The 12,042-nt window shown below is 41.4% G+C and overlaps 1 long non-coding RNA gene across 2 annotated transcripts; it reads left to right on the forward strand.

Moving 5' to 3' along the window:
* Positions 1-445: 445 nt before the first annotated feature.
* LOC137840085 (uncharacterized) lies at positions 446-9,448 on the forward strand. Of its 2 annotated transcripts, XR_011086524.1 has the most exons (5): positions 446-746; positions 1,694-1,737; positions 1,822-1,891; positions 1,977-2,041; positions 9,129-9,448. It is a non-coding gene; the product is annotated as an uncharacterized lncRNA (long non-coding RNA). The 2 variants fall into 2 exon arrangements; XR_011086523.1 differs by having other exon boundaries at positions 1,694-2,041.
* Positions 9,449-12,042: the final 2,594 nt, after the last annotated feature.

Here is a 12,042-nt window from a genome sequence, read left to right on the forward strand (position 1 = left end):
CAGCAGCTTCAGGAGGGACTCCCAGACTTCCCTCTCCCCAGCCACTTCATCCAGCTCATCCCGGGGGACCCCAAGGCGTTCCCAGGCCAGCTGAGAGACATAGTCTCTCCAGCGCGTCCTGGGTCGTCCCTGGGGTCTCCTACCGGTGGGACATGCCCGGAACACCTCCCCAGGGAGGCGTCCAGGAGGCATCTGGATGAGATGCCCAAGCCACCTCATCTGGCTACTCTCAAATATTGAATGTTATTCAATTAAAATTGAAAGTTGCACATAATAGAGATACTGAAGTAGAATCCTAAAATTTAGGATAATGACAAATTCCTTGGAAAGCTGTCTTTCCTGAACAAAAAAAAAAAATTCAGAACTCCTGCTGATGAATGCGTGAACATATCCTGGACAGCAGGTGGCAACATAGAGCAGAAAGCTTTGTCAAAAGGCTCTCCAAGTCAAGAGGTAGAAAAACGACAAGTCCTCAGTCAAATGTTTGAGTGCTGATCAATATGCTAACTCGCAGAATGCTAAAATGAAGGCGGGATGCTTGACAAAGATGGATAGATTTGCACCGTCCGTGAAATGTCACTGATTCAGTGGAGGATGTCACCTCACGATCGCTCGGCGGTGTGATACGCCTGACAACACATCTGATTGGGGGGGGGGGGGGGGGGTACGTGGCGTTGTGCCACACGCTCTTCCTGTCAGTGCAGACAGATGACAACGACCACCGCCACCGGCCCAATGGGACCCAGGTAAAAAACAGTGCAATTAAAAAATGGATGAGTTGCAAATTGCAATCGGCAATGTGTGAGGTTCGAGCTGGTGTGCGACTGAAAGTAAAATCATTAAGTTGAGGGACGTCAATCAGCAAGTCATGTCAGTACTCTGAAATGCAACATCCAATTATTATTATTAGTTACATTTAGTATGTTTTCTGACCTAGTAACAACGTATATTTTGATCAATCATGATCACATCTCAACAGTTGTCTTTTTATCATCATAATCATATGATATTATTAATCATATAATCATCATATTATATATTACCTTACATTCAATAATTATTAACTAGGAGAGATGAATTATGTGACCAAATATGGTTCATGGCCCACCAACCATTTCAACTTAGAGGACATGCATCACATTCATTTTCCACCCTTCACAGGCTTCTTACTCCGGATTTCACTGATAATATGACAAAAGCTCTGCCATTTTCCATATATAATGTCATTGCCATAGAGAATGAAGCCATAAAGATGGCAATAAAGACTTTAATTTTACTGCCTTCTGCAAGAATTGGACTCCTTCTGATGCCCATATTTCGTTGTGGCCCCCGAGGCTGTCACTCCAAGCCGTCTTTGCCATATCGTTGTGTTGTGGAAGGTCTGTTGGTTGCACGCATGACACTTGGGCACATGTTGAGTCTATTCCATTTAAAGCTGTACGCAACAGCTTCCACCCCCCTGGGAAGACTTTCCTTGTAGGCTTGTCTCTGTGGCAAATTTTTTGTGATGTCATGTTTTACTATGAGAAAAATGTATTGCCAATTTTGGTGGACTTTAGAGTTTAAAAAAAAAAAACACAAGACAAAGCACCATCAAAATGGAAGTTTATTTATAATCCTTACCAAAATGAATTATGAAGGTACCAAATGAAACACACAACCTGACTCACTTTTTTTTTTTTTTTTATCACAGGAAGCCCTCAGACACCAAAAATGATGGAGTGCTCGGGCTGAGAGGTAAAACTATTAATAGACTCGTCCACCTCAAACTGTCACCTCCATCCTGCTCCTTTTGCACCCCTGACAATGAACACCTTTCAGGAGCCACCCAGCATAACTTTCCCATATGTTGTGGTGTATCTACAGGCCTAAGGGCCAAAGTTACATTAAGGTTTGAAACTTACTCATTGATGCTGGCGTTATCTTTCAAAGCAAGACTAAGGAAAATGAATTTGTTTTTCATTTGCCTTTGCAAGCATATTTCTACATATAGGTTGGATTTATTCTCAGCTGTGGAGACGGTACCAGGTGTTACTTAGGGGTAAGGATGGGCTTTTATTTGTACAAATCAATATTAAAGATAATAATAATTAGAAGCATGTATGATGTATTTATTTACTTTGCTTATTTGGTCAAAATATTGTTGTTTTTATTCTATGTTACGAGATAAATGTTGATAAGAAACTACTCCGGATGTAAATTTCATTCCCGGTAATAAACTCTGAGGGCCCTATTTTTGTGCCCAATGCAAGTCTAGCACAAAAGCGTGGTAAAACTGTGTGGAAGGGTGGAGTTTGATTTCTTTGGCATTTTGTAGATGAGCACAGTTCAAAATGGACGTTTGCGCCGTTGTGGGACTGAACATACTCAACTTGATTTCCAGCCAATCAATGTGACTTCATTCTTTTTAAATTTTTAAACTTGCGGATGATGTAAAATTGACCGCTGCAAAGTTTTTCAAGATCTCTGTAAATGAATGAGCACTTATTCTACGAAAATGTCCTATTTGGGTTGCTCCTGGATGCCTTCACACTCAAATTGTGGTTTATATGGGATTGCGCAGATTAAAATTTGGGGGAGCGCTGCGTTTTTTGTGATGTAAATTAGCCCAGATAAAAATTACGTCAGAGAAAAAAAAGTCACTGCCTGTAGCGCCCATATTCCTCAAATGATCATTTATTAGACCGCACTATTTTTAAAGGGAGTAAATGGCAGCTTCCCTTTGTCAAATCTAACAAGGGAATAGCTCTCAGGTCCTCAAAGCGCCATAACTCATCCCGGTGACCTTTCGAGCAGGAATTAGGGCACGTTCATCCCTGCTCAGGTGCTCACTGAAGTCTATTAGCATTTTTAAAAAGTGCTACGGTGTGTAAAGATAAAGCAGGACTCTTTCATTAATAGACCCAGTGAACTTTAACGTGTTCACTAAATGATGAAAAATGACCCTATGGAGGATTATTACAGCGTTGCCACAGCTGGGGCTACGTGTTACTTTTAAGCTCCGCCTTCTGACTAACAAGCTGAGATTTTGCTGGAACAATGAGCATTGTGCTCATATCAATTATAAATTAAGGGGGGGGGGGGGATAATCCTACAAGATTGATGAGAGGAAAACATATCTGACATTTCGGAAACAATCAGAAAAGAATACTTTCTGTATATTTCATTTACTGGGACCCTTCTTGTGAGAAGACCTTCAAACGACCCCCCCCACCCAATTTTTTTAATGTGAAGACCTAAAAAAGAAATGAGCCAATGAAAACATTACTTCTTGGGTGAACATAATGACTAAGACATGAGGCACCACATTTCATACCAGAGCTAAAATCAACTTCAAACACAATGTTCACTTCCTCCTTTATCATTCCAATCCAATTCAACAGGGTTCTCCTTCAGGGAAATTACCGAGCCTAACCCCACGTGTGTCGAGGACCATATTAAACAAATCGTGGTGGGATTCCAGACACAAAACAGGACATCCAGCTTTCAGACCCACTCTCCATTTTTTGAGGTTTCTAAATAATTCATAGATAAAACAAAACACAACAAATACCTTGAGACATGCGCTGCCTGCTAAGTTAATCCCGCCAAAAATGAGACGGAGCAAAATCCTGCGGCTCAAATTGAAGCAATAGTGTGATATTAAGGCGTGAAAGAGCGGAAACGCGGCAAGAAATTACAAAATGCCGGGGGGAGCTAAGGCAGACAAAGATGACAAAAATACCTTTTCATTTTCTCTGCTCATAGTCCGTCCGTGTCACCCGGAGTCATGTTGCGGGAACATTACATGTTGCCACAGGTGATTTTTGGTCAGGCAGCATGGTGGCGTGAAGTGATTCAGGCTTCATAGTTAGTCTCGGGCCTTTCTTTAAATATTGTCTTCTATTGTCCCAGCATTACTTTCAGACATGGCGACATAACCTCGATACAAATATTCAATTACATTCCGCGTGAACTCCCCTTTAATAGCCAAAGTAATAAAGTTCAAAGTTGTTTGAATCTAATATAGAATCAGGTTGCGGGGTTTACTATTTCTTCTGGTTTCAGGTGACCACTTTGCTATGATGAAGAGCACTCATCAAGATATCTGAGTGCAACTATCATCTTTTGTGCCGCATTACTTATTAATCCTCAAGTGCATTCTGTAGCCACCGTTCATGTCACCTTGATGTCCTCTGAAAGCAAATCACAGCTCAGTGCTCCAGATCGACTTACATGTCCCCTTTTTACTGGAAAAGCACGAGATAGTGAGAAAGGTGATATTTTTGGTCATCTACAGCAGTTTTGTGATGGCACGTCAGGTGGGCCCGGCGGGTCGGGAAGGTGGCGCCGCAATTTCATCCGGATCTCAAAGCCATTTGAATTGATTTTAATTTTCTGAGTTGTAGCAAAGTGACCTTTCACGACAGTGTGAAATTCATTTGTATGTTAGCTGTGCGTAGGCGTTGCGATGCATGTTCGCTTTGTAGTTCACGTGTCAACAGGCAAACAGGTGTGCGTGGAACAACTGGAACACATGCTGCAAGCCAGAAGCTCCGCACACCTGTTCCCCCCCACCACTCCTCCTCTTTTGTGGCTACGGTGGAGTCTCTATTCTTCCATAACGTGAACGCACACACACACACTAATACTAATATACTAACACTGTAAAAGACACCACACTCATACATAAATACATTTACGCTCTGATGAAATCACGCACACCAAAGGCCCTACTTTGGTAGACACGCCGGTGCTCTCGGCGTAAAAACGAGCGCATCTTCATTTTGGTTTCGAGGCAACTCTAGTCTAACGTGTTTGGAACCTCGTTATGCCTCTCTGGGCGTTCTTAGCGATGCACACAATTTGATAACAGAAAGGCGTGTTTACTTGTATTTGCGCAGTCTCATCTCTCTGACCCAGCGAGTCAATTCCTTCATTCGTAATATACGCTTCCGCTGCCCTAATTTTGATGGAAATGACGGGAGGTGATTGGCTGGCGTTCCATCCCAAAATGCCGCACAACAGCACAAACAACCGATTCTACCTTTGCAAAGTATAGGAAAATCCAGATCGAAAGAAAATCCTACCCATGCGCACAGTTAGACTGCACTGTGCTAGAAACTGGAAAAAAAATAGGACCCACTTTCGAACACACATGCATACACAGAGTAATAAGAGCAATGGAGACATTTCCCCCTTTTAGCAGCACCAGCAATGGTGATAAATGGGAAAAAAGGACTCTTTCTGGAAGATCTTAATGTGCTCTACCTAGACACAGTACTCCACAGAGGGGAGTAGAGCGAGTGGGTGGGTGGGGTTAAGTATAAGCAAGTACACAAGGTGGTAATGGTGTCGGTACGGGCTCGCTGTTGTTTGCCCTCGCCGTATCGGCGCGGCGCTCCCGGAGGAGCTCGGCGCGGGGAGCCGGCTTTGTCAAGCTCGTGTGAGGGACTTCATATGAAAACAACACTAATGAGAGGCATTTCCATTGCTCTGTTTATTTCCAGAGACGCATCGAGCGAGGCGCGCGCACGGCTCACTGCTCGCACGTTGCATCGCATTCATTACGGGGCCCCTGGATGGGCCGCTGATATATTACACACAAACACTGCTTATAATTGCATTTTTTTCTTCATTATTATTGTTGTGCGCTACTTTAAATGCTGCACTGAAGCAAAACGAGCGCACTGTGATCAAACGCAATCATGAGGTTGTGCATCTGCTTGCTTTTTTTTTTTTTTAGACCTCCAGCAGATGTGACATCGAGAAATATAGTTTTGATTGATGCTGGTTGGTAATTAAGTTAGTTTGATAGTATGCAAGGGTTGGTAAGAAAAGAAAACATTTAAAAAGGTTTAAAATATATATATAAGTGGACTCACATTTAAAAAGGTGTTGATTGCACAAACGTCTTCTGGACACAATATGCTCGGACTAAAAATACATCACTTCAACATTTGTTTTGTTTTTGCAACAGTCCAACCCTGGTGGAGGTCTGCGTGCTACAAAGTGACAAAATGGAGGTTTCTTTTTCCATTTTTTCCGGTATCAGCTCTGACTGAAAGCTAACAAGTGGAGGTTTTTGAAAAAGAGCAGTCCACGGCCGAAAACATCCCCACAGAGCGTCTCATCGATAAATGACAAGCTCGAGCAGACGACTATCATTTCCTCGGCTCCAAATGAACCCTCGCCCGCGTCCATCCATCCGCTCGCAGACACGCCATTCGCAGAAACGTCTCTAAAGTGACATTACTCTCGAGATTGAAACCACTATTTCATTGAGCGGAAAATTGCTATTGAATTTGGAGCTGAATAATTGGGAGCTGTGTTGTCGGGGAAAAAAAAGGTAGAGTTATGTCGGACTGTCACGCTCGAGCCAATGACATTCTGGGGCTGAGTGGCACAAATGGCACGGGCATTGTTGGATGGGACATTGCTCTCCTTTGTGCACACAGCCGGCAAACGAGCGGGAATACAATTTGGAGAGGAACGCCATTCACTTTGATTGGATGGAGCTCCGTGGATAGAATAAAAGTAAATACGTTTGAAGAAAAGATACAAGCGCAGGGACACAGGCTTGTATTTCTTTATGGAGGCGAGACCTCAATGTATTCATCTCCAATCGTGCATTGAAAAGCCATCAGGTGCCTTTTGAAAGGAATTGAAGAGCTCTTTACAACCTACGCGTATAGTATTTTGATGATTGCTAAAATCTGTCGACTAAACTTTTGTCAATACAAATAGCTTTTCATTATCTGCTGTTTGGACTGCCGTATTTTCTGGACTATAAGCCGCTACTGTTTGCTCAAGCTTCGAACCCTGGTGCGTCTTATAGTCCGCAAAATACGGTAATTATCTATTAACAGAATTCTTGCTCTGATAAAAAAAAAAAAAATTAAAAGAAAGTTAAGTTCAAGTGTTGACTGTGAGGTATATTTTAAAACCATAAGCACAGCAGTTAATATTTAACAATGAAGAGCTCAACAAAAATTAATAAAGGCGGTTTTGGTAGCAAAGCTAACAATAGAACATTTTGAAAAATTGTTTCATCTTTTATCTTGGTGGGGGGGGGGGAGTTGTGGCTTATAGTTTGAATTTTACTGGAACTAAAATGACTAGATGACTAGGTGACCCCCCCACCCCAGAAAATGTCAAACTCCAATACTGATGTCTCCAAAAAAGTAATGCACACATCTGCTAGCGATACTGTAGACATCAACACAAAAAAATATGCGGTAGGCAATCCTTTGTTGTGTGCAATTATCAATAAGTGAGGGTGCAGATTATTAGAGTGTCTGAGACGGATCAAACAACATGGTGGTGCGCACCCACACGTGGCTGATTTACAGGCGGCCTGATAAAGTGCCGCGGCACTCTGTCGAACGAGATGTGGAGCCTCGTCGCACTAACACCATCAATTACTGGCCGGGCATGTGCTAACCTCTAACACCTAGCAACCAACAGCTGCAGGGGGGCCGTCATCATGGCACCTAGTTAACAGCGATCCGGTTGTTTGGAAGCAATCTGTGCAATATTGTCCACATGTGCAATTAGGAGCTCACGTTGGCTCGTAACGACTCTCTGTGCCTATGTGTTACGTCCTAAATAGTAAAGCTGTCAGGATTAATCAACAGGTAATTGATTATCAAATTAATCGACAACTATTTTAATAATCGTGTAATCGTTTGGAACTTTTTTTATATTGTTTTATTAAATCTTGTCCAAACCAAAACAGTTCATATTCATTAATTTTGACATTGCCATCAACTGCTGTTACTTGGGAAAACAATAAGCGCTGAATGCATTTTGAAATAGGTTTGTAAGGTCAACTTCATTCTCTGTCAACTGAATTGTTTTGTTGGTTTTATTACGAAAAAATACCAAATAAACAACAATAATTGTATGAGGGATTTTCATGTGATACACTTTCATACAAATTTGAATTATATCAATTTATTCATTCAATCAATGACTTAATCGATAGGAGAATCGATTCTACAATGATTCCATAGTGACAGCCCGACTTAAGTGCTTGTTGCCGTATCGGTAATGTTTTTAAATACTTGAAGATTATTCTGATTCTGATAACATCATTGTGCAATGTTTGACCTTGATTATTTTTTTAAATGGTGGGTTTTTTTTTATGAACCAATATTAAGCATCTTTAAATAGCTTGAAATGCATTTTACTAGTAAAATACATTATTAAGTGAGACTTTTATCGAGGTGACTGAGCGAGGATGGAGAAAACTGTCTGTCCATCCAGAAATTGACAGGGAAGACATGTGGCTGCAAAAAGACAAGTGGAAAACTGTGCAGAGATGTTAAAAGATAGATGCTGTCAATTGAGTGCACTGAATATTTTACGGTAGCTTTTTCCATTAGAGCCTCAAGTTGAGCTGCTTCTTTACCAAATGACAAAAACAGCTTTTAAAAACATACTTTTTTTTTCCCCTCCAGTGAACATGCGCTGCGATCAGGAGTCAGAAAATGGCTTTGGCAAGTTGTCTGCCATTTCAACAGCGACTGATGGCCTCCCCCTCTCCCCTCCCTCCCCCTCCCCCCTTTCCCCCCTGTGTTATCTGGCTCAAAGCAGTGCCATCCCTCCATTGTAATAATGCTGCTTCCAGCAGCCCTTGGAATGACCTTTCTTTAATTAACTGCATCTTGATGAGCGGATCTACATAGAATGTGAAGGTTAATTAATGAAGTATCACTGCTTAGTCCTAAAACCATCACCTAGCAGTTGACAGCCCACCACTTGCAATTTTACCCTCCCGTCCCCCATCTCATTAGCGACGCAAGGCAAACGGACGGCTCCGCTCTGGCCGCCGGATTTCACGTAAATTGTCTCAAAGATGGACATTTTGAGATCCTTCAGACAACGACACTGTCACATGTTCTGACCCTGCACTTTGAATAATATATGAGGATAAAAAAACACATTTTGCAAACAACGAATCCAGTCACCATCAATAATTCAAATGAAGGTAAAATAATATTTCAATTAAGAGGCGTGTAATCTGTTCCCTGCAAACAATACAATACATGAAGGATGGCAACGGATGATTTCTGCACTGTCGTACTTCATCTTGATAAGCTTTTGGTTTCCATATGATTTTGTTTTGGTCTTGCTTATCGTTGCAGACCCGCAAGAGGATCCATAAGCCCGGTGCATACGAAGCTTTTCAGGGACCCGCCCTTGTGACCAAAGTCAGCAAAGGCCTGTTGATTTGAAGTTATGATAACAGATTATCCTGTCATGTAAGCTGTTTTTGCACATTTATTCTCCCCCATGTGTGGGTGTGTGTGTGTGTGGGTGTGTTACAGCGCTAATTGTATATCTGGGTAAAACGTCACTGATTAGCATTTAGCGACTAAAAAAAACCCACATAAATAATCTGACTAGAAGCCATAGAAGTCTACTACAGTCTGTCACTTCTGTGTTTTGAGAATAAAATATTTCCATCACGTTGAAAATAGTCAAATTGTATGTGTCTTTGCGAACGGCTGAGATTTTTTAGCTCCGTCCCTAATTGCCGTGGCTTTCTTGCTCACGCCGTTGCATCATCGCAACTCGGTCGCTGACTGTCAGGTGAAGGCTTCTTCTCTCTTGAAGCGTCAACGTGATTTCCCGCTCTTTCGGCACAGCAAGTGTGTGACATGCCGCTAAGAGCTGGCTCCGCACGCTGTCACCGCAGACGACTCACGACTATTTTGGAGAGTTTGAAACAAAATAGCTGCTGCAGCATTTCGTCGTTTTCTGTCTCAAATCCTCGACACGCGAGGATTTACTGTGGAGTGAAGTGAGTGGGTGAGGGGGGAGTGCTGACAAGGACCCTCCCTTTATTTCCCCTTCCATCACTTCCTTGCTTTTTTTTTTTTATTGGATTGCTAAAAGAGGGTGATATTTAAATGGCCAGTCAAGGTTTGGCAGGTGTGAGGTCTGGGATCATTATCTCCGTACACCTCTTTCCAATTATGAGCCACGTTTTCTTCACATGATCTTGGCGGTACCACTTGTGATGGACTGAGCCCATTGCTATTAGTCCAACCATACAAAAAAGCATGTATGCATAATGTCTGTACGTACATATGTGCTTACAATCACGCAAGTATGTTTGTATCGTGGTTTACTAATTTATCGGCTGGAGCACAGGAGTCCCTGAGGGATCTGCTCTAATACCTTCTTCAAGTCCACAAAGCATACATGAGTGTAGAGCAATGGTCCATCAACCATTTTGAAGCTGAGAGAGATACTTTTTGGAAACCAGTAGCAACAGCCGCATGTCTACTCAAGTTCTAGGGACAGCTTTTATGAGAAGCTGGTCTGCAAGGGTGGAACGGAGATGGCTCCCGGTCATTCTCTTGGATCGGGCAGGGCTGCTGCTTAGAGAGGAGGAGTGAGCAGGAATGCTCCAAGATGAGTGAATCGCGGAAAGCACCACTTTGGTTTGGAATTAGCATTTGAATATGGCTAAAAGCTCCAAAAAGTTAATTTAGCATGAGATGGCTCCTTTAAAGTGGAATAAATGGTGTAGTCCTTCGTTCTCTTTGTCTGTGTGGATGGAAGCAGGGCCGCTATTATACACACGTGTGGACCAACGCAAGGCAATGTAGGAGAAATTAAGAGGAAAAAGAAAGATTACACAGCCAAAATGTCAGCCCCAGTGTGGGAATATTTATAACAGGAGGCCACCAAAATGGACAAGAAAATGTCCATCCGACATTAAACTCCTAACTTAACCGTTTGGTCGACACAATGAGTAGAAGCGGAACACTTCAAAATTGTGTACGCCCACAGAAATTGAAGTTTGCTATGTTGCAAAACAAATACTGCCCTTTAATACGGTTGGAAAGCCAGCTGGTTGGTTTCATGTTTGAGTGATTTTATTTATTTATTTTTTAAACTGAAACAGGGTCTTTTTCTTTTTGTTTGACATTTTTATTCATGTGCAATTTTTCTAGCAGAGACTGAGCGATCATTTTATTTTTATAGTTTTTTTTCTTTGTTTTATTTATTTAGAATAGGTACTGTAAAAGTTCATTGACATTACAATGATAAAATATACACATGGAGAAATAAAAGTTTATTGCATTTGAAGGGGTGCTCTTGCATTATTATATATATTCATTTCATTAGTGGTTAATTTGGTGTTTAATTTTTGGAATTATATATCGTCCAGCAAAACTTATCATGCCAGCCCTAACTACTATCTTCATTTAATGCTGTGTATATTCAATCTATAGTCTACGAGGTTCCACTGTAGTATAATACAAGTTGACTTTTGGAAATCAACAACACTTTCAGACTAGCCGCACATTCGCTTTTCCACAAATCTTTTCGTAATCTTCTTTTTGTAAGCTCCTGCTTCGAAACCATTTCAGTACCTTAGCCAGGCTGTATTTTTCCACTTCCTGCATGGTGTGAATATGCAAGCTTTTCAGTGACTCTTCATGCAATTATTGGACAATCTTGCATGTTGATCATTACAGCAGCACCACCAATTAGTCATGATGTCATTTTGTTTGTGTACATGTTAATCATTACTGTAAGCAAGGCAACACAAGTTAGCTACAGTAAATGATATTGTCAGATTTACAGAGTAGATTATTTCTTTATTGTCGGACTGTTATCCTTTATTTGTTTCAATGTGACCCTAGTTCCAATTGAAATTTGGTCCAATTTAGTCAATTGTAAATACAAAAGTGGAAAATCTTATTTGAAAATAATTGCTTAGTATGTTACAAATAAATACTTCATTCCACTGATCTAAACTGATTTGATGGAATTGATTCAGTTTGAGCAGATAGAATCAGCAGACACCTAAAACCTAAAAATTGTCATTTCCCTGAGCGGTGCTGCTAATTAAAACAGAGAAATCCTCATTAGTAATTTTTTTTTAAAAAAGTGTCCCGTGACGAGAAATGTCAGTGCTTTTAATACGTCTCCGTGCTTTTTCCATTTTTGCTGACCCACCGCTTCCAAAATGTCAGCGACGGACCACAAAGTGAAGTGGAGCGCTGACTGGCCTCCACTCTGCTAAACTGATGTATGACG

Source organism: Syngnathus scovelli, chromosome 2, assembly GCF_024217435.2.
Source record: "Syngnathus scovelli strain Florida chromosome 2, RoL_Ssco_1.2, whole genome shotgun sequence".
In the NCBI taxonomy this organism is placed as follows: Eukaryota; Metazoa; Chordata; class Actinopteri; order Syngnathiformes; family Syngnathidae; genus Syngnathus; species Syngnathus scovelli.